Here is a 20,277-nt window from a genome sequence, read left to right as displayed (position 1 = left end):
CGCTTAACAACTGAGCCACCCAGGCGCCCCTGTTTTTTCATTTTTAAATTGGTGAAAATAACAGTGCTTCATAGGGTTCGAGATGAGGATTAAATAACATAAGTAGTATTTAAGGACCTAGTAAGGCACTTGCCACATGATAAAGGCTGGTTATTAACCTGGGAGTCAGGAGGCTTGGGTGTCTGCCACTAATTTACCTATGAATTGGACAAACCTTCCAGATCTGGAATAAAACCTGCCTCCTCCACAAAGTGCACCCAGATTAACTGCACTCAGTTTAAAGCCTTCCTTGATTTCCAGTATTTAAAGCACAGCTGATGTGATCTAAACTAACTAAGATTGGGGTGGGGAAGGGCATCCTGTGTCCCCCCCCCCCCCCACAGCGCTAACTTAGACTCAGAAGGCCTGGGGCTTGCAGTTCAGGCACACCGCCACCCCCACCGCTCCCCCCCGCCCCCCCCCCCCCCGCAGCTACTCACTTGGGTAAATCACTTCATCTCTGTGATTCAGTATCCTCTGTCAAATGGGGGTAATAATCCCTCTTTTATCTGTTTTGAAAGATGAAAAAATGCAGATTCCTGACTACTTTGAGAATGGAAGGAAACAAACATACGAAGTGTTTTTTCAAAGCATATTTAATAACCTGGAAAAGTGATGCCAACATATAACGTTTACTTCCCTATTGTGAATTTCTTGTTTAAGGATTTTGCAGAAAGATGCATTAATATATTCTCATGGTAACACATTCATGGTATAATGTTCATCAGAAAAGGGCAGTCAATTGTATATGAAATATGACCCTTACTTCATTTTTAAAGAGTATAAATACACTGAAAACAAAAATAAATAAAGGTAAGGAAATCCACCAACGTGTTACCTCTGGGTGGTAGGGTTACTGATAACTATTGTCTTCCTCTCTATTTTTCTCTATTTCTCTTTTTCTAACAAGTATACTATTTTTATAAACAGAAGACAATGACATTGATTTTTAAAGAAAAATGATGTGTTTGAAAATATTCAAGGCTAAGCCGAAGCAAGTTAGAGGTCACCTGTGTGTGAGTAATCAGAAACCTTTAAGATGAAAATTCTGCCTTTAGGGAGCACCCTGTCCCCTAGCCCTGGGTAAGTCCATGTTTTATTTTCTTTGAAAGCCCCACGCAGAGCTCCCCACTCCTTCGGCTTCCAGAACTTCCCCAGCTTCCTTGGCCCAGAGTTCCTGCTTCTGAAGTCAGGCTTGGCCAGGGCAGCTGTGGGCTGTGCCCTGGGGAACTGGAGAAGACCCCCAAATCCCTGCAGTTACCAGCTTACTACTTAGTGAGCTGAGGAGGCCTGTTATTTACCAGTCTAAAAAAACCCACTGGGGCACTGGTGCTCCCTCACTCTGGGTTATTATGCCTCTTCTGCATGTTCTTTACAGGCCTCGAGGACCTTCTTGGGAGTCCCCCACAGCTTTACCATGATTTACAGTAAAGGTTTGCAGCTCACAATCCTTCAGTGGCTCCTCATTTCCTTCAGGGTGGGTATCTGCCAACTTCCTTAGTCTGGCATTTAAGTGCCTGTACCATCTGAACCAACTTCTCTCGCATCTCCCATGGGTCCATCAAATGGTCTGCTAGCCAGCTGCACGGCAGGCCGGGAAGGAACAGCAAGGAGCAAGGAGAGCCGGGTGTACGAACACAGCTGGGAAAAGTAGTCTGAGCAAGCACAGACGTTCTAAAGGGCCTGCCACTTCTCAGGGCCAGGCAATTATTCCTTGGTGGTATCTTCCAATTTCTTTTAAAGAAAATCCGGAAATCTGGATCTTTATGTGAAATCTCCTGATTTTTTTTTTTTAATATTGGCAGCTAATTCGCAAAACACATTTGGCCAGTCGGCTGATTGTAATTTGTGACTTCTCATGGGAACACATTGAACTTTTCTCCCTCTGTACCTTTGCTTTTGCTCTTTCCACTGCCAAGAACACCCTCCCACTCATGTGGGTCTGGTGAACTCCACCTATTCTGTCAGACCCAGCTGAACACCACCTCTTCCGGGAGCATCCCTGGATGACCTTGGCTGGAAGTGACCTCTCCCTCCTTGGGGCTGCACCAGGCTCCATGCCTGCCCATCTCATGCCACAGCTAATTTCAATGAGTCCGATCTCCCCTGGTAGACAGTGAGCTCCTGGAATATTCAACAAGTATTTAAGAAGCACCTGCTTTGTTGCAGGCATCAAGCTAAGAATGCGGCCTAGAACAAGATGGATAGACTTTGCCTTGATGGAATAGAGAGTCTACTGCAGGGGACAGAGCTTAAATAAATCATTCCCAAGATATCTAATTCCAATTGTGATGAGTTTTACAGAGTTAAGAAAGTTTATAAAAGGAGCTTAATCCAGGCAGGAGGATTAAGCAGGTCACGAGGCAGCTTGGGGGAAGCATTAGCCCTCCGGGCTGCCACATAAGGTTGCACAGTCTGTATACTGCACAAAGGTAACCAGCTGAGAAGGCAGATGAGAGCTGAAGCCCAGTTCCTGCTTGCTTGCCCAAGCTGTGCCCTTTTCTATTTTGCAGAAAGGCAGGGGCAGTGTTTAGTTTCTCTGACCACCCCCCACAATCTCCCTCTCAAAAGCTGCTCTAAATGTAGGATCTAAGTAAGAATGGTGACCTCCCTATATATACGCAGCCTCAAGAGATGTCCCCGCTTTCCCTTTCTACCAGAATATACTCCCTAAATCCTTACTTGAGAGATTCTGGGGATCAAGGTGGGCATCTCTGAGAAAGTGATATAGGAGCTAGAGACTGAAGGATAAGAGGCCAGGCAGATAGAAATATGAAGAACAACAGCATGTACGAGGCCTCTGAGGAGAGAAAGTACCATGGCTGAAGGACCCGTAAGTGGCTAGCGCGGCTGAAGCGTGGACAAAATGGGGAAGAGCAGCAAGGGGTGGACCGGGTAGTGACCATGCCATGCAAGGCCTGGAAGGCCATATTAGGGGGTTTGATTCTTATCCTGAAATGTCTTCTATATCCCCCTCCCTAACCAGGTTGCTGATGGGTGTCACTGCTTATGGGCAGGCCCACAGAGCACACGGTAACAGAAACTACCTTTACAGAGCACCCACCACAAGCCACACACTGTGCTGGGGCCACACATCTAGTTCATTCTTCCTTTCCCATCCTCCTAAGGGAGTAAGTATCCTTTGATTCCAACTGAACAGATGAGAAAATTGAGGCACACAGAAGATGAGCGGCCTGCCCAATGTTACCTGGCTACTCAGGGGCAGGCAGGGACTCACACCCAGGTCTGTGGGATTCTGAGCCCCTCCTTTTGGTTGCCATGTAACAATGACCCTTAGGAATGAACTAGAAGGCACAAGGAGTCCAGAGCCTTGCCACTCAGAGTGGGGTCTGGGGGCCTGCGGTATTGGTATCACCTGGAAACTTGTCAGAAATAAAGGCTTTCAAGTTCCATCCCAGTCCTACTGACTTCGAATCTGCATTTTACCAGACTCATCATGTACACATCACAGGCTGAGAAGCACCAGAGAATAATCCAAGCAATAACTGCTTTTGCAACCCCTTACACAACAGACTCGTGTCTCACGGGCCAAGTCTCCAGGGACTTGAAAACAGTTTATTCTAACCAAATTTGCCAGAATTGTTAGCTCCTCCATCCATCCACCTGCCCCAGTTTTGCCTTCTGTTGTGACCCCAAGAGAAAGACCCAGAATGTACGATCAACTCCAGGGAGGCGCTGCTCTGCTTCTGCTCAATTTCTTAGTATGATCTGCTCTCATCCAGGAATAAATGTAAAGCTATCTGACCCTTCTCCTGGTTAATTACTGCTCCAAATCATCTCCCATTTGGGGCGCACTCTGACCCCCAGATCATGTTCTGGGACCCACCTTTCGCAAGACAATTCCCTTTCCTAGTCCACATACCAAAGGAGGCAAGATGGTTTGCTGGAAAAAATGAGTGGGTGAGAAAAGGCTGGCTTCTCTTTCAGCGTTAAGGCCACATGTTCTGTGACTCTGGGAAACTCCCATCTCCACTTCCCCACTGACATCTGAGAAATGGGTACGATGGACAGGACTAGTAATCACTAGATCAAGGGCTTGGCAGGTAGCCTCAACGAAGTTCAGTGGCCTAGGTGAAAAAGGAAGATGTCGTGGGGACTGTGGCGAAAGAGAAAGATGTACTGCCCTAAAAAAGGCGGCCGCACTCAGCATTAGGCTATTGTTGTCCTGGGAAATATGGGTCCGGTGTGGCCATGTTATTCTAATTTTTCAAGGGTTGGGAATCTGATGTTCCCCCTACGGAATATTCATATGGTGTTTAAATACCGGTATCTGCTTAAATTTAAACAACACTCCGTGGGTCAAACACAGACCAGGTGCAGGGGAGATCTGCCCGTGGGCCGCCAGCTGCCTGGCCTGGATGCCATCCTAATGGTGTAAGTTTATGACTCCATCCTACGTGCCGCTCTTTCAGAATGCCGCAAAGCGGCTGCTGCAAGGGCGGCGGAATCTGCGCCCGCCGGGGCCGCCCGCCCCTCCCCGCCGCGGCCCCGGCGCCCACCGGTGCCCCCTCCCAGGCCTCTCCCGCAGAGGGCCGTGCGCAGGCACGCAGCCCCGTCCGTGGTGGCGGCGACGGGCGCACGTCGCTTTCTTCGCACCCTCCCTACCTGCTCGCCCGCCGAGCCCGCAGCGCCGCAGCGGTGACTCAGCCTCTGGCGTCCCGGGCGCGGCGGGGGGAGGGGCGAGGGCGGGGAGGGGAGGGGAGGGAGGAGGAAGGAGGAAAGACGGGAAAGGGAGGGGGCCGAGAAGTGGCCGCGGAGGGAGGAGAGAGAAGGAGAGGGAGGGCTAGAGAGGAGGGAGGAGGGAGGGCGGAGAGGAGGGGCCTGAGAGGGGAGGGGCTCGGGGAGGGAGGAGGAAGGAGGGGAGGGGTTCGGGGGAGGCCGAAGCCCCGCCCCCTGCCCCTGGGGAGCTCCCGAGGTCGGGCTGGCTGGGTGCGGGAAGCCGGGTGGAGAAGAGCGGAGCGGAGCGGCGCGGCTGAAGCGGAGAAGGGAGGGTCGTATGCTCCCCGCAGCTGATCCCCACTCCCGGATGAGCGTGTGGACGCGCGCTTCCTAGCTACACCGACAGGCCCACCCTTCCCTTGTTGGAATAGCGGGAGGGAATGCACCTTTAGCCGTGGACTTTTAGTGAGCACCTCCCGGTGGGGGGCTTGGGTCCTGGGCAGAGACCGAGACGAAGGAGCCTGAACCCTGCGTCGGGGGGCGGGGGTGGCTTGCGGGCGGGCTAGAGATAGCCCGCACCTCCTATCCTACAAGTGCAAGTTTGAGGGGAGAAATGATCTGCTGGCGCACTTTGCTGGGCTTACACAAATAGCTGTAACACAAGGTTGAATTTGGAAGGTGCCCCAAGGAAGTTTCCTTAGCAACTTTTTGATAATATAAATGAATCTATGAATGAATGAAATGTGCAATGGGAGCATATATGTGTGTATATGAGGGCACAGTTTTTTTTTTAAATGTCTTTTTGTACGTGTGTTCATATATGTTTGGGAGGATGTGTAGGAGTGTGTGTGTGTGTGTATGTGTCTTGAATGATATGTCTATGTATGCTTATACATGTAAGCATATTGATAGCTGTGTATGAATTTGTGTGCCTATAATGTGTCTCTGTGGATATGCACAGGTGTTTATGTGCCTCAATGTTAAACATGTGTGTGTACGTATGAGATCTACGAGCATGCCTGAGTTTGTATGTAAGTATGCATACGTACGTGAATTTGTAGGTTTGTGTATGTGACTACATGTCCTTGGGTATGTATTGCTTTTATGTGCCAATGTTGTATATGTGTGTGTGTATGGGGGACTGCGTGTCTCTTGGTGAGATTGTGTTATGCGTGTGTGTGTGTGTGTGTGTGTGTGTGTAGGAGAATACATTTGTGAGCCGGTGACCAGGGCTGGAGTGTGTCTTAAGGTTGCATGTGTGTGTCTGTATGTATAAGTGAGAATATATGTGTTTTTCAGAGTCTGAATGGATACAACTGTGTATGTGTCTTGATGTATCTCTGTAGTCATTCTGCTGATTCAGTCTGAGATAAGGACATGTGCTTCTTTCTAGTTTTATTGAAAAATAACATACATCATTGTCTGTTTCAGGTGTACAGCATGATTTACGTCTATTGTGAAATAATTACCACAATAGGTTCAGCCAACATCTATCTTCTTATATAGATACAAGATACAACAAAGAGAAAGAAGAAAAAAGGGGAAAAAATTCTCCTTGTGATGAGAACTCTTAGGATTTACTCTTAACAACTTTCCGACGTATCCTACAGGAGTGTTAGCCGTAGTCATCATGCTGCGCCCGACATCTCCAGTACTTATTTCTCACTGGAAGTTTGTGTTTTCTGACCACCTTCCTCCATTTTCCCTTCCGCTCTCCCTCTGGATACCACAAGTCTGATCTCTTTTTCTATCACTTGTTTTTTGTTTGTTTTTGTTTTTAGATTCCACATTTAAGTGAGATTCTACAGTACTTCTGTTTCTCTTACTCCACTTAGCGTAAGGCCTACAAGATCCATCCATATTGTGGCAAATGATAGGATTTCCTTGTTTTTTTAGGGCCATGTGATTCTTAAGGGTTGGGCTGGTGGAGATGCTTCTTGGAGGAAGAGGCCCTTGGTGGTGGGGGGGGGGGGTGGTCCGTGGAAGGGGTAAAAAGCCCTGGTTGTGCTGGCCCAGGGACCATCCGGAGCAGTGGGAGGCTGGGCGAGCAAGGTAAGCTAAAGCAAGACCTTGAACGCCAGCACCAGTCTCTGTCGCCTCCTCTGGCTTCCTGGGCCTTCTCAGGTGCTCGGTCTGTTTCTCTCGTGGCCTCGTCACGGTTCATCTTGCCCGTGCTGGTCAAGTGCCTGTTCCTGTTTTCACTGCTAGGAAGGGTGCCTCGGACTCCGGAGTCTGCATGCCTTCTCAACCGCCAGAGCAGGGGCTTGCCACCTCAGCACTCTTAACATTGGAGGCCAGATAATTCAGTGATGTGGGGCTGCCCTGGGCACTGTAGGATGTTTGGCAGCATCCTTGGTCTCTATACTGGATGCCAGTCACACTTCCCTCCCCAATTGTGACAACCAAAATGTCTCTAGACAGGTCCAAATGTCCCCTGGGGACAGAATCCTCCCCTGATTGAGAACCACTGCGCTAGACTATCCTGCCTCCCTGGGGAAATGTTTCTTGAGCGGCTGCACCATATATACCATCTCCACCTGGTCCAGTGGCTTCAGCTGTCCCCTCTTCTTCCACAGGGATCCTCACTTTCATTCAGGTAGCCCCTTGCTTCTGCCACAAACAGAAGGTTGACCAGCTGGGCCACCTTGCTCAGCAACTCAACCCCCCTTAACCCCAGCCACAGAAAGCTTGGCACCTGATACATCGACAGCTCTTATTCTTATCATTCAAGTCACAGGGGATCCCTGGGGTCAGAACATGGAGAAAGAGGGCCCCAAGCCAGCCAACTCTCTCTGGCCCAGAGCTGTGGACGCTGCTGGTTCTGCGAGTTTGCTTTCCTGCTTCAGTGAGAATACAATGCTATAGTGCTGAGCCAAAGCTGGTCCCATTTGACGCTATCATAATTATGCTATTTTGTTTTTGCAAATAAAACAGCCTGACTTTCCCCACCATCAGGGCCTGATTTTAATGTGCAGAGCTGCCTCGTAGCCAGAGCAGGTGCTCAGGAGGGGCAAGGTGGAGCCATGAGCAGGGCTCTCGGCATGTCCAGGCCTGGGCAGGGTGTCCGCGCTGCTGGGCAGGGCCTGGGTGGCAGGTGGAGGAGAGAGCTTGTGCAGCTGTGCCACACAAGCAGGAGGCCTCAGGCTCCTGCTACAACAGCCGCAGAGGACCTCCACACCACCCCTGTCTCCGCCGCTCCGGAAGCTCCTTCTCCTGACGCGTGTTCCTTCGCCGCACCGGCTCTCCTTCTGCTCCTTCTATTCTCCCGCAGCCCGTACGGTGTGCCTGTGTTTGCAGGGCCTTGTTCCCTTTCCTCTTGGGAGGCTGCAGAGCAAAGCAGTTAAAGGTGGGGGGTTCTGGCACCTTATCACCTGAGTCTGTGTGATCTTGGGCAAAGCCCTTCTCTCAGTGCCTCAGCTTCCTCATTGCTAAAGTGGGGATACTGAGAGGCACGGTCTGGCAGGACTAAATGAGATAGTGCGTGTAAAGGATGCAAGGCCTGTAGGGGCCCCTAATGACGAGCAGCTACCACTATTAACCCATTATTCTTTAGGAACAAGGAAAGGCTCATGAACACTTGTTAATTGCCAGGCCCTGTGCTCAGCCCTGAACAATTTTTTTTTCTCATTTGATCCCTTCAACAGCTCTGTAAGGAAAGCGCTATTATTAGTCTCACAGCGGAGAAGAGGAAGTTCAGATGTGATGATGCTAAGTGACTTACTCAGGGTGACGGAGCTAAGAGGAGTCGGAACCCAAGTGTTGTCCCTGCAAAGCCTAATCACCCCAATCTTCTCTGCTGAAAGCAGATTTCACCATAGGAAGCGGGGCTCCTCTCCAGCTGGGGTGGGCAGGAGAAATGTGGGAGACAGGGAGAAGGCGATGGGGGGGAGGAGGTCCCTGGGCAGAGGAGGGATTTGGCTTAAAAGGGATCAGGGCGTCTGGGTGGCTACTCTTGATTTCAGCTCAGGTCATGATCTCAAGGTCATTGGATGGAGCCCCACATCGGGCTCCATGCTGGGTGTGGAGCCTGCTTAAGATTCTCTCTCCCTCTCCCTCTGCCGCTCGCACTCTCCTCTCTCTCTTAAGAAAAAAAGTTAAGGGGCGCCTGGGTGGCTCAGTCAGTTGGGCGTCCGCCTTCAGCTCAGGTCATGATCCCGGGGTCCTGGGATCGAGTGCCGCATCGGGCTCCCTTTTCAGTGGGGAGCCTGCTTCTCACTCTCCCTCTGCCTGCCTCTCTCTCTCTGTCAAATAAATAAATAAAATCTTTAAAGAAAAAAAGTTAAAAAAATAAAGGAATGAAGTTGCCCTTTTTCAGCTTTTGATGAAATCCCTAGCACAGTAGGCTGTGGTCTCATGACCTCCAAGAGGTGTTGCCAAGTTTTTATTAGTGCATTAAGTTTATTTTTATTCCGAGCCAGGGTATATATTGTCCCAGTGCTTTTGTTTGAGTTGGGTTGTAGGAAAGGTACGGAAGGCATTCAGTCACAGGAACAGATGGGAGGCCCATTGTAGAGCTAATGCCAGAGAAAGATGGTGCTCTTATCAGGAGCTGTGAGAACGTGGCCAGGTGAGTGTATAAGAGAGGTTGGTCTGCGTGCAAGTGTTAGTTCTTCTAACACTTGGCCAAAGGGGACAAAGAGAGTCATGTGGTAACTGTCTTGTTTTCTTTCAAAGATATTCAAGGCATTGTTTTTCCTTGTACTGTGATTGTGTAGTTGTATTAGTTACTTATTGCTATGGAGCAAATAACCCTAAAGCGTAGTGGCTTAAAACAAATATTTATTATCTCGCAGTTCCTGTGGATCAGGAATTCGGGAGTGATTTAGCTGCATAGGGCTCTGGCGTGGAGTCTCTCAGGAAATACTAAGGTAGGTGTGAATGTAGGTCTTTTGTAAAAGCAAGTGGCGTAACGCAACCTTTCCAAAAGCAAGGAACACCTATGTGTGGACATGCCATAATTAGTTAACTGTTTCCCTTATCGTTGTACACTTACCTTCCAAGTTGTTCCTATTTACAATGAGGTTTCAGCGCGCATCGTCGGAGCCGGGAGCTCATGGCACGCCAGGGGCTGTCCTTCATGCTTATGTACCTCATTTAATCCTCCACCGGCCAAAGGAAACTCAGCTAGAAAATGACACTTTTAGGCTCTTGTCTAACACAGAGTGCCTTTTAGGGATGGATAATTCCTTGCTTTCTCGGTCCTAAAGTTCTTTATTCCAATAGGGCCCCTGAGGAGTACTTGTCTTGGCTCAGCGGCAGGTTCGTGAGAGGCATTGGACTTGAAAGAGGCATCGGTTTAAAAGAAGGACAGGTCTTGGTAGCTTATCACCAGGCTCCCGGCAGCCCGGGCCCAGCAGACATGGCCCCGTAACAGACAGGATAGTCCAAGTTCTGTTGCCGTGACAAACAACCCCAAGATAGGGGCTTAAAACACCCATTGTGGGGTTGCAACGGGTTCTGTTGTGTATTCAGCCACCCAGCTGAGCGCTGCCGGTTGCCATCCCAGGATGCAAGAGAGAACGTAGGCAGTGGCGCATTGGCTCTTCAAGCTTCCCTTGGAAGTGACTTGTTACTTCCTCTCACTATTTTTTTTTTTTTTTTTTGACAAAGCAAATCACAAAGGCACGCTTAACTCTAAAGGGGAAAGGACATGTTTTCTTCCAGGTGCCCCAAGTGGGGAGAACTGGAATATTTGGTGAACAGCACTGATGTCCCCCACAGGCCTTGTCGTCTGCTGACCACTTAGAAACAGTCTGACAATCCTAACCACATTTTGGAACCATTAAGTCCAGGTCAGAAGTGCTTGGGTGTGTCTCAGCATTCTGTCTCTGAGGAAAGACCCTTGCCTCTAAACCCCCTCTTGCCCAGAACATGAAGCCCAGTTGCCTTGAATCTCTGGGCCCAGGATATAAGGAGAACAGAGGAGTGTGGATCCAGGGAGACAATTGGATCCCGCCCGTGACCATGCGTGACCTTGGTGGAACTCTGAATTCTGAACTGTATCTGCCCCAGAGTGACTATGCACCTGTGCCATTGGGCATTTGACTCCTGTGTGACTTGGGAAAAGTCATCTGGAAACAACCTCAATGTACCTCAAAGGGGAATGGATATACCAGCCAGAATACTAAATAGTAAGGAGAAATGATTCAGAGTTTATATGCAGATATCCTAGAAAACATAATGTTGAGAGGGGAGAAAAAAAGCAAGTGACAGAATGACATGTGTAGTTTGGTACCATTTATGTAATTTCAAAATACATACACTAAACAATACTACACTATTGTTCTTTGCATATGATAGTGGATGGTGATGGTGGGGGCTGCACAGGGTGGGGGAGAAGTGGGGAGGAGGGGATGGGACAGAGATGGAGGCCAATGGGGCTTTGATTCTATTTGTAATTAAAAAAGTGAAAATACAGGATAGAGCAAATATAACCACCTCTTACCAGTTGTCAATTCTGAATAGAAGGACTTGGATGTTTGTGATCTTACTGCTTGTATTGTTTGTGTTTTTAGAATGAAAGCTTGCTCAGTTTTTCTTAGGTCTCAGTTTCTCCATCTCTAAAATAAGGTAGTTCATCTAGAATGATGGGTGGTTATCAGATACCAGGACTTCACAGACCAATGAAATTTCAGGAAAAAAAAATTGGAAACAGGGATGTCTATTTTAAATTTTGCCCAGAGGGATGCTTGGGTAGCTCAGTCGGTTAAGTATCTGCCTTCAGCTCAGGTCATGATCCTAGGATCCTGGGATCAAGCCCCACGTTGGGCTCCCTGCTCAGCGGGGAGCCAGCTTCTCCCTCTCCCTCTGCGGCTCCCCCTGCTTGTGCTCTCTCTCATTCTCTCTCTCTCTCTCTCTCTCTGTCAAATAAATAAAATCTTAAAAAAGTAAAATAAAATAAAAATAAATTTTGCCCAAAATAGGTTTTTAAAAAATGAATTATTGGGGGAGGGGAGGGCACTAGCAAAATAGATAAATAATAAAAAATGAATTGTCTATTCTGATCATGATTTCAGGAAAAGAAAGAACATTTTAACATAAAATTAGTGAGAAGGACACAAGCATAGAATAGAGAGTTGAATAAAATTTTATTCCTGTTTTCCAGTAACTTAGTGAAAGAAACACATACTCGTTGCAAAACATTTGGGAAATTTATCACGAACAGAATAAAAATTACCCACCCTTATTCTCAGCACCCCGAGGGGTAATTACCATTAACATTTCAGCCCTTTCTTCACAGCATTTATTAAACATATATAGTGTGTGTATTTCTAACTTATATATGACTTCTGTTCCTTTTTTCTTATTGTTAAAGTAGTACATTAATGGAAATGTAGGAAAAAAATAGAGGAAAATGGAGACATTAATATTAATTAGGCTTTCTCCCCTATTAATTTTTCTCATTTTACTTTGAATCAAAGAAAACTTCCACAGACTGGTATTTGGAAATAATAAGTAGAAGGAATAATAATAAATGGTATTTGTTGAGCCTTCCCACGTGCCAAGCCTTGCGCTAAATGCTCTACAGGGCTTATCCCACTTAGTCCTCACCGCAAGTCTATGAAATGCAAACTCTTATTGCCCCATCCACAGATGATGTGGAAGTTGAGGTTCAGAAAGGTGAAGTAGAATTTACATATTGGGACGCCAACCTCCAGAGAGGTTAAGTAAACTGTGTGAGCTCCCACTTTACTTCCAGGTAATTTGCTCTCTGCCCACCCTGTGCCCTGAGAACCAGTGGGTAGCCTGCCCTGAGTTTGAAGTTCAGTCCAAGGTCAGGGGACAAAGGGGCAGATCCCAGTGACGTGCAGTCAGGGGTGTGGTGGCCTGACTGGAGAGGTCTTCTCTGAGAGGTGCTCTTGTGGCTTAGCAATGGGTGTAGAACTTGTTCTCATCAGCCAAGGCCTCGTGCAGTCCTCCCTCTGAATCAGCACCCCCAGCCCCCCACCCTGGGCCGTTGGTCCAGGGTCAACCCCCCACCCCCCCACCCCACGGAGTCCCTGGGGGAAAGCTCAGGCCAGCCTGCTCCTGCACTGTCCTGCCTTCAGGTTTGGTCTCCAGCGCCTGTCTCCCCAAAACCAGGCTGTAGCACCCATCATTCCTTCATGTTCATCCATTCACCTCCTCTGGACTGCAGGCCCACCCCGTGCCAGGTGCTGTGTGAAGGTTGGGGGTTTGGTGGGGGTCAAGAAGGTGAGATCCTGGGGCACCTGGGCGACGGCCTTCGGCTCAGGTCATGATCCTGGAGTCCAGGGACTGAGTCCCTCATCGGGCTCCCTGCTCAGCGGGGAGTCTGCTTCTCCCTCTGACCCTCCCCCCTCTCATGCTCTCTCTCTCTCAAATAAATAAATAAAATCTTAAAAAAAAAAAAACAGAAGAAGAAGGAGAGATCCCCGCCCTCAGAGAGTTCAGTCCTGGGGAGAGAGTTTGCAGGTAGCAAGAGAAAAGGCCGTAAACATCTGCTGTTTGTTCAGTGCACTGGCTCCAGATCAGGTAGGCTGCTAGCAACGTGCCCTTCCATCCATCAGGGAGCAGATGAGGACAGTGCATGGCCCTGGGCCCATGGGTGCAGGTGTGGGGACGCCTGAAGCTCACGCAACCTTCAGAGACTTCCTTAGGAAGAGGAGTGCAAAATGCAAAGTTCTAAATAGGGTGTGAAAAGACAGCACAGCAAATAACACATTTTTATTTTTTTTTAAGATTTTATTTATTTGAGAGACTGAGGGAGAGAGAGTACAGGAGCAGGGGCAGAGAGAGAGGGAGAAGCAGACTCCCCTGCTGAGCAGGGAGCCCGACACAGGGCTCAATCCCAGGACCCTGGGGTCATGGCCTGAGCTGAAGGCAGACGCCCAACCGACTGAGCCACCCAGGCACCCCAAATAACGCATTTTAAAAAATGACCAATTCCATAAAAATGACAAAATCCAGATAAAGAAAATAACACTTATTAATTTATTTTATTTTAATTTTATTAATTTAATTAACTGCCTGACACACCCCTATTGTATTTCAGCTTAGGTTTTTGGCCCCTCACCCTCCAGATCACTCTGTGAATGCATTTTGAGGGGAAGCGTTAGGGCAAGTGAGGGGCTCTGAAAGGTTTAAGCTTCTCGCTAAATCTACCCCTAGATTTAATTCTCTACCTCATTGAATCCTCACAACAATTCTATCTTGTAGGCACTGTTACTGCCCCATTTCATAGATGGAGCAACTGAAGCTTAGAAAGTAAATGGGTTGTCCAAGGTCATCTCTTCTCCACTGTGACCTTCACACTACCCTGCCCTACACATCCATGACTCGTGGGTTTGGTAAATAAACTCAGACACATCCCCAGCCCAAAGTGCTTCTAAGCTAGAAGAAGGCAAGACCTGAAACCTAGAAAAAAAAAATGAAATGCCATTATAAGGCCAAATGTGTTATGTGCCCCCTAAGCCCCTTCCCTTTCTCTATCCAGATCTTATCAACTTCTCCTCCAGGAAACCCCTCAGGACCCCATGGGCCCACTCTGGCCTCTTCCTATTTGCATCATTAGATATTTATGTCCCTCCTCTGCTCTTCTTTCACTGTGGGGTGGGCAAGTATAATTCCCTCTCTGGGATGCAGTTTCCCCAAATGGGAAATGATCTCTAAGTCTCTTTGAACTATAGAATTACAGGATGCTGGGGTTTTTGAGAGAGCCTTGAATCCTATGGCCCAGCATCAAGGGTCCAGCAGGTCTACCCCATCCAATCTGTCACTAACCCCTGTGCCCTCCCTGACCACTGCTCCCAGCCCCCAACCAGGCCCGGCCAAGCTGCCATTCTCCCTCCCCTGGATTACGGCAGCAGCCTCAGTCTCCGAATGTCTGCCTGAGTGATCTTCTAAAGATAGAACAGGAACACCCGGCTGGGTCAGTTGGAAGAGCATTATGACCCTTGAGCTCAGGGTTGTGAGTTCAAGCCTCATGTTGGGTGTAGAGATTACTAAAAAAAATCCCAAAAAACAAACAAACAAAAAGACCCAAACCAAAAACTTAAAAAAAGAATAAAAATAAAGACAAAGAGCCCACCATGGCTTCCGGGCTTTTGGACTCCAGCTCATCTTTCTCTACCGCCCTCCGCCCTCACCAGTTCCACTGGCCACATGGCCAGCTCTTCGTCACCTCAGGCCTTCACACATGCTGTTCCCTCTGTCTGGGACATGCTTCCCCACTCCTCCCCAGGCTAACTCCCATGCATCGTTTCCAACTCAGGGGCAGCATCTCTTCTTCAGAGACCCCTCAGTTTAAATGAAGTCCCAGGGAATAGAAACTGATGTTCCCTACTGTAGAAGGCTGATAAATGGCCCCCAAAGCTATCAGGCCCTAGGGGTGCCTGGGTGGCACAGTCGGTTAAGCACCCAACTCTTGGTTTCGGCTCAGGTCGTGATCTCAGGGGCACGAGATCAAGCCCCATGTTGGGCCCTGCGCTCAGCGTGGAGCCTGCTTGAGGTTCTCTCTCCCTCTCCTTCAGCTCCTCCCCCAGCTCTCTCTCTGAAATAAATAATCTTTTTTTTTTTTAAGTTTAGCTCTTAAATTTAGGTCTTCGATTTTTTTTTTAAAGATTTTATTTATTTATTTGACAGAGAGACAGTGAGACAGGGAACACAAGCAGGGGGAGTGGGAGAGGGAGAAGCAGGCCTCCCACTGAGCAGGGAGCCTGATGCGGGGCTTGATCCCAGGACCCTGGGATCATGACCTGAGCCGAAGGCAGACGCTTAACGACTGAGTCACCCAGGCGCCCATAAATAAATAAATCTTTAAAAAAAAAACCCAACACTATTAGGCCCTAATCCCTGGGACTTGTTACCTTGCTTAGAAAAAGGGTAACATTTGCAGATGTGATTAAATTAAGGACTGGAGGTGGGGAGATTACCCTGGACTATCTGGCGGGGGGAGCGGGGGTAAATTCAATCACATGTATCCTTGTAAGAGAGACACAGGGGCAGACTGGACACGTGTATGGAGGAGAAGCAGCACAAAGATGAAGCAGCGAGAGATGTGAGGATGTTGGCCTTGGACACTGGAGTCATGTGGCCACAAGCCAAGGAACGCGAGCAGCCACCGGAAGCTGGAAGAGGCAAGGAATAGATTCTCCTGTAGAACCTCCAGAGGGAGTGGCGCCCTGCGAACCCCTTCATTTCAGCCCAGTGATACTGATTTTGGACTTCTGGCCTCCTGGACCGTGAGAGGATAAATGTCCGTTGTTTTAGGCCACCCAGACTATAGTCATTTTTTATGGTGGCAATAGGGAACAAATACACCTACTCAATATTCTTTCTCCCTTTCACTCTTCTTACAGAATTCTTATTTCATTAAGGATGCCCAGCTCATTTCTGCATTTACCAGCCTCTTTCCAGCCACGTGTGGCTATATGACTAAGTTCTGGCCAATGAGATATAAGCAGAGGTTGTGTGGATTTTTGTGAAGGTTCCTTAAAAGGGGGATAGAGAACCAAGGTGTACCTTTTTGATCTCCCATCTTTCCAGCTTTCTGTCTGGAATACAAACGTGAAGGCCGACACTCCAGCAACTATCTTGGGAACGTGAGGTACAACAGGGACTTCTGTTGCTGAATTGCTGAACTAATACCAGCAGCCGCTACCTCCAGATTCTTATGTACTTGTGTTACTGTCCTTTTAAGGCGTTACTAATAGCTGTTCACAATCCCCACTAAAAAATCTTCCCTATTATTCCATCTCATGCCGTTCAGGTAAGTCATCAGGATGCATGATAATACCTGTACTTGTGTGTTTATTTATTTAATGTCTGCTCCTCTACTAAACTATAATTTCCATGAGGGCAGGACCCGTGTCTGTTTTGTTCATAGCACAGGACGTGGCACAGAGTAGGTGCTCAGTATGTATTTGATGAATGAATGAATGAATGAATGAATGAATGCCTCTCTTAGTGAGGTCCCAGGCTTATTATAAGACAAAGACCACAGTTCACTCCTCTCTTATCTCTAGCACAGCCCTGGGCCCCAAGTGAATGTTTCTGGAGTACTGATTAAGTAGACTGGAATACAAGTAATTGAAAATATCTGGGCTCCAACCTGCCCTGTGGCTTGGTGACAATAAGTGCTGAATAAAGTTGTGTTGAGTGACTCAGGAACAGACTGGCCCTCTGGAGAAAGCCAAGGATGTTTGGGGATGGCATCTCAGCCTGGGATGTGAGGCCCTGAGAAAGGAGTGTCTGCTGAACCCCCAACCAGCCATCCGATTTGCAGGGCAGGCAGAAGCCAACTCAGTTCCACCAGGCTGTGCCCATGTTAAATTCCTGGGAGCTGAGGCTCAGATGAGGACACGGACTTGCCTGAGGTCATCCGGGAGGCTGGCAGGGCTGGATAAGGCTGCACAGCTTCCAATCCAGCCCCTCCCTCTGTTCAGTGTTCCCTCCTCTGCACCCTGCCGCCTTCTAGGTGACAAGACAAAGAAGCTGCACACGACTGGGGCTTCCCAAGCTCCAGCTAGAACATCGTCAAGCTGGTGTTCAATCTTCCCATTCACAGGTGCCTTTGCTGAGGTGCCGTGAGGCTGCGGGTCCTGCACCGCAAAGAGTTTGCAAAGGCTGGAAACGAGGACCAGGAGACCCCACTGTGGAGCTTTTCCCACACTGGCATCCTGTCTCTTGACCCGGCCGTGGCAAATGTCACCTCCGAGGCTGGGGGCAAACGGCTGCATTCCTACTGGTGTTCTCAAGCTCCAACCTCGAGGCTGGCAGATTTAGGATTTATTGTTCACACTTTCTCCACATGTTAGCAGTTCAAGGTGCCCAAGAAATCTGCTTGGCTGACCATGCCTGCCCTTCAGGTGAGGAAAGGGAAAGCTAAGAGCATCCCAGGGCCTAGTCCAGGGTCACATACATAGCAATCAACCATGGGGGATCCAGGGCCAAGGTCTGACATGTGTCTCTTGGCCAGTGTTCAGTCACCTGCAGTTTAGTAATGACCTCCAGCAGGGCAGGCAGAGGAGGGGAGACACAGCCCTGGTTAAAAAGAACGATGAGTTTTAGCAAGCCCAAGGTCAAGGGTGTCTCCCTCCACAGATGTAGCCAGCGCCTTGCACTCCCAGAGCCGTTCTAAAAATTTTTGGCCTCAGAACCCCTTTATACTCTTAAAAATTATTGATGACCCCAAAGATCTTCTTTTTGTGGTCATTATACCCACCAACATTCACTGTATTAAAAATTAAAACTAAGATATTTAATAAGTATTCATTAATTAGTGTAAAAATAACAAACATTCTAATATAAAGAATCTATTTTATGAAAAATAATCATATTTTTGAAAACAAAAAAAATTGCCAAGAGTAGCATTGTTTTACATTTTTCCAAATCTCTTTAATGCCTGGCTTAAAAGAAGACAGCTGGGTTCTCATACCTCCTTCTGTATTTAGTCTGTTGTGAGATATGACACATAGCCTCTGGAAAACCCCATTGTACACTCATGAAAGAATGAGAGTAAAAAGGCAAATAACACCTTAGTCTTATAGTGCAAACAATTTTGACCTCATGGATCCCCTGAAAGGGTCTCAGGGAACTTAGAGGAGTTCCCAGGGACCGTACTTTGGAACCACTGGTCTACACTACTGATTTAATTTTCACCACACCGTGGGAGGTGCATCCTGTTGTTATTTCCATTTTGTAGATGAGCAAAATGAGGCTCAGAGAGGTTATGAGGCTTGCTCAAAGACACACAGCCAGTGAGCAGTGGTATCAAGATGGGAACCCAAGATAATCGACTCTGGGGAAGTGAGTTCCTAACAGCAACATTGTACTTCAGCCCCTAGCTGATGGACAGATGTTGTAGGAGGGAGCCAGAGGTTCTGGGGTACTTCAGGGGGGAGACGTAGTGTGGTGGTTAAGATAATGGGCTTGGGAACAGTGCCTGGACGCACATCCTGGCTGTGCCCTGTACATGCTGTGTGACCGGGGGCAAAGTGCTCAACTCCTCTGAGCCGCAGATACTCCCTCTATAAACTGTGATGATATTATATTTACATCACAAGGTCATGGGGAGGATTCAATGTTAATTCATGTAAATTATAACAGTGCTCAATAAATGTGATATATAATACACATCTTTTAGTTGGTATAGACTTGAGAACAGGGCCAAGGACGTGGTTTCACTGAAGCTGGAGAGAGGCAGGGGGCAGCTCTAGCACGGGTCCTGAGGCAGGGCCAAGGCAGGCAGAAGATGGGGGGCCTGGAGGGTGAAGGAGGGGCTTGCCAGCAGAGAGATGCGGTGTGAAGGGAGGGCCAGCCTCACCCGCCCCGGGGCACAGAGGCCGGATCCGCTGCCCTCAGGGCCAGCTGGACACTGGGGACTGAGATCAGCCTTCCAATTTCGTGCCCAAAAGAGCCACCAGACCACCTCCTCTCCTGACCCCCTTCAAGGTGGGAAGCCTCCAGCTCCCTGTTTCTCTCATCATCCCCGCTCTAGAACATAGTCTAAACCACACTGTCAGAGGATCCGAGAACCATCTGCCAAACTGCTCCCTTTCCCTGTTGGTAAGTGAAGAACCTGAGTCCCAGAGAGGGAAGCAGACTGCCCACATGACACAGCAAGTTGCGGACAAAAGGCCCAGGCCTCATGGCGTCTGACTCAGGCTGTGTCCACTCTGCCATGCCACCCTCCTTGCTCCGCAGGGACTCGTGAGCCCTGGAGCTTGACTGCCTGGTGCCAGTCTCAGCCCTGCCACTTCCAGGCTGTGTGACCTCAGACAAGAGGCTTAACCTCTCTGTGCCTCAGTTTCCTTAACTGTAGATTGGAAATCACAATTTTGCCTCCTTTATTGGGATATTGTGTGGATTAAAGTGAGTCGATCCCCACAAAGCACTCAGAACACTCCCTAGTGGGCACCTGGGTGGCTCAGTTGGTTAAGCGACTGCCTTCGGCTCGGGTCATGATCCTGGAGTCCCTGGATCGAGTCCCGCATCGGGCTCCCTGCTCGGCGGGGAGTCTGCTTCTCCCTCTGACCCTCCCCCCCCTCATGTGCTGTCTCTCTCACTCTCTCTCTCTCAAATAAATAAATAAAATCTTTAAAAAAAAAAAAGAACACTCCCTAGCATTCAATACTGGTACTTAACCCTGGGAGCACATCACCACCGTCATCATCATCATCGTCAGGACTGAGATCTTGCATGTCACTAGGGGATACACTGGGGGTGTTCCTTATAAAGCAAATGCCCTGCTTTGTTCAAGGCCCTGGGGAAGAGTTGCATTCTGTCTTCTGCATGGAAACTGATTCACAGGGTGGTTTTGGCACAGTTTGCCATGTCTGGGCCTCTGTGTCCCCAGCTGGAACGGGGGGGGTAGGGGGGGTGGGGGGGTGGTAGAGGGTCCATTTTTTAAAAGAGTTCTATTGTACCTCTAGCATCATGACATTCCCCTGGCAATAATGACCATGAAAATGTGCATGGCTATTTATTGCCGTATCATTTATAAGGTAACAGTAAACATTTAGAAGCCATCTCAATGTCCTTCCTCATTGGGATTTTAAACACATGGGAATAACAGCCCCACACTGGAAATAATCCAGA

General features: G+C 48.5%; 2 long non-coding RNA genes across 3 annotated transcripts in view; one reads left to right on the top strand and one right to left on the bottom strand.

The window, feature by feature from the left end:
* LOC118549690 (uncharacterized) overlaps positions 1-4,749 on the bottom strand; it is a 31,736-nt gene extending 26,987 nt beyond the window's left edge. For both annotated transcript variants that reach the window (XR_013445597.1, XR_013445596.1), the window contains exons 1-2: positions 4,666-4,749; positions 480-548 (exon numbers count right to left, since the gene is read on the bottom strand). This is a non-coding gene — a long non-coding RNA (uncharacterized LOC118549690). The remainder of the gene's footprint in view (positions 1-479; positions 549-4,665) is intronic.
* Positions 4,750-6,793: 2,044 nt separating this feature from the next.
* On the top strand, positions 6,794-7,670 carry LOC118549691 (uncharacterized). Its single transcript, XR_004924186.2, has 2 exons — positions 6,794-7,315; positions 7,451-7,670. It is a non-coding gene; the product is annotated as an uncharacterized LOC118549691 (long non-coding RNA).
* Positions 7,671-20,277: the final 12,607 nt, after the last annotated feature.

This window comes from Halichoerus grypus, chromosome 2 (assembly GCF_964656455.1).
Source record: "Halichoerus grypus chromosome 2, mHalGry1.hap1.1, whole genome shotgun sequence".
In the NCBI taxonomy this organism is placed as follows: Eukaryota; Metazoa; Chordata; class Mammalia; order Carnivora; family Phocidae; genus Halichoerus; species Halichoerus grypus.
This window is presented reverse-complemented; position numbering and strand designations above follow the sequence as displayed.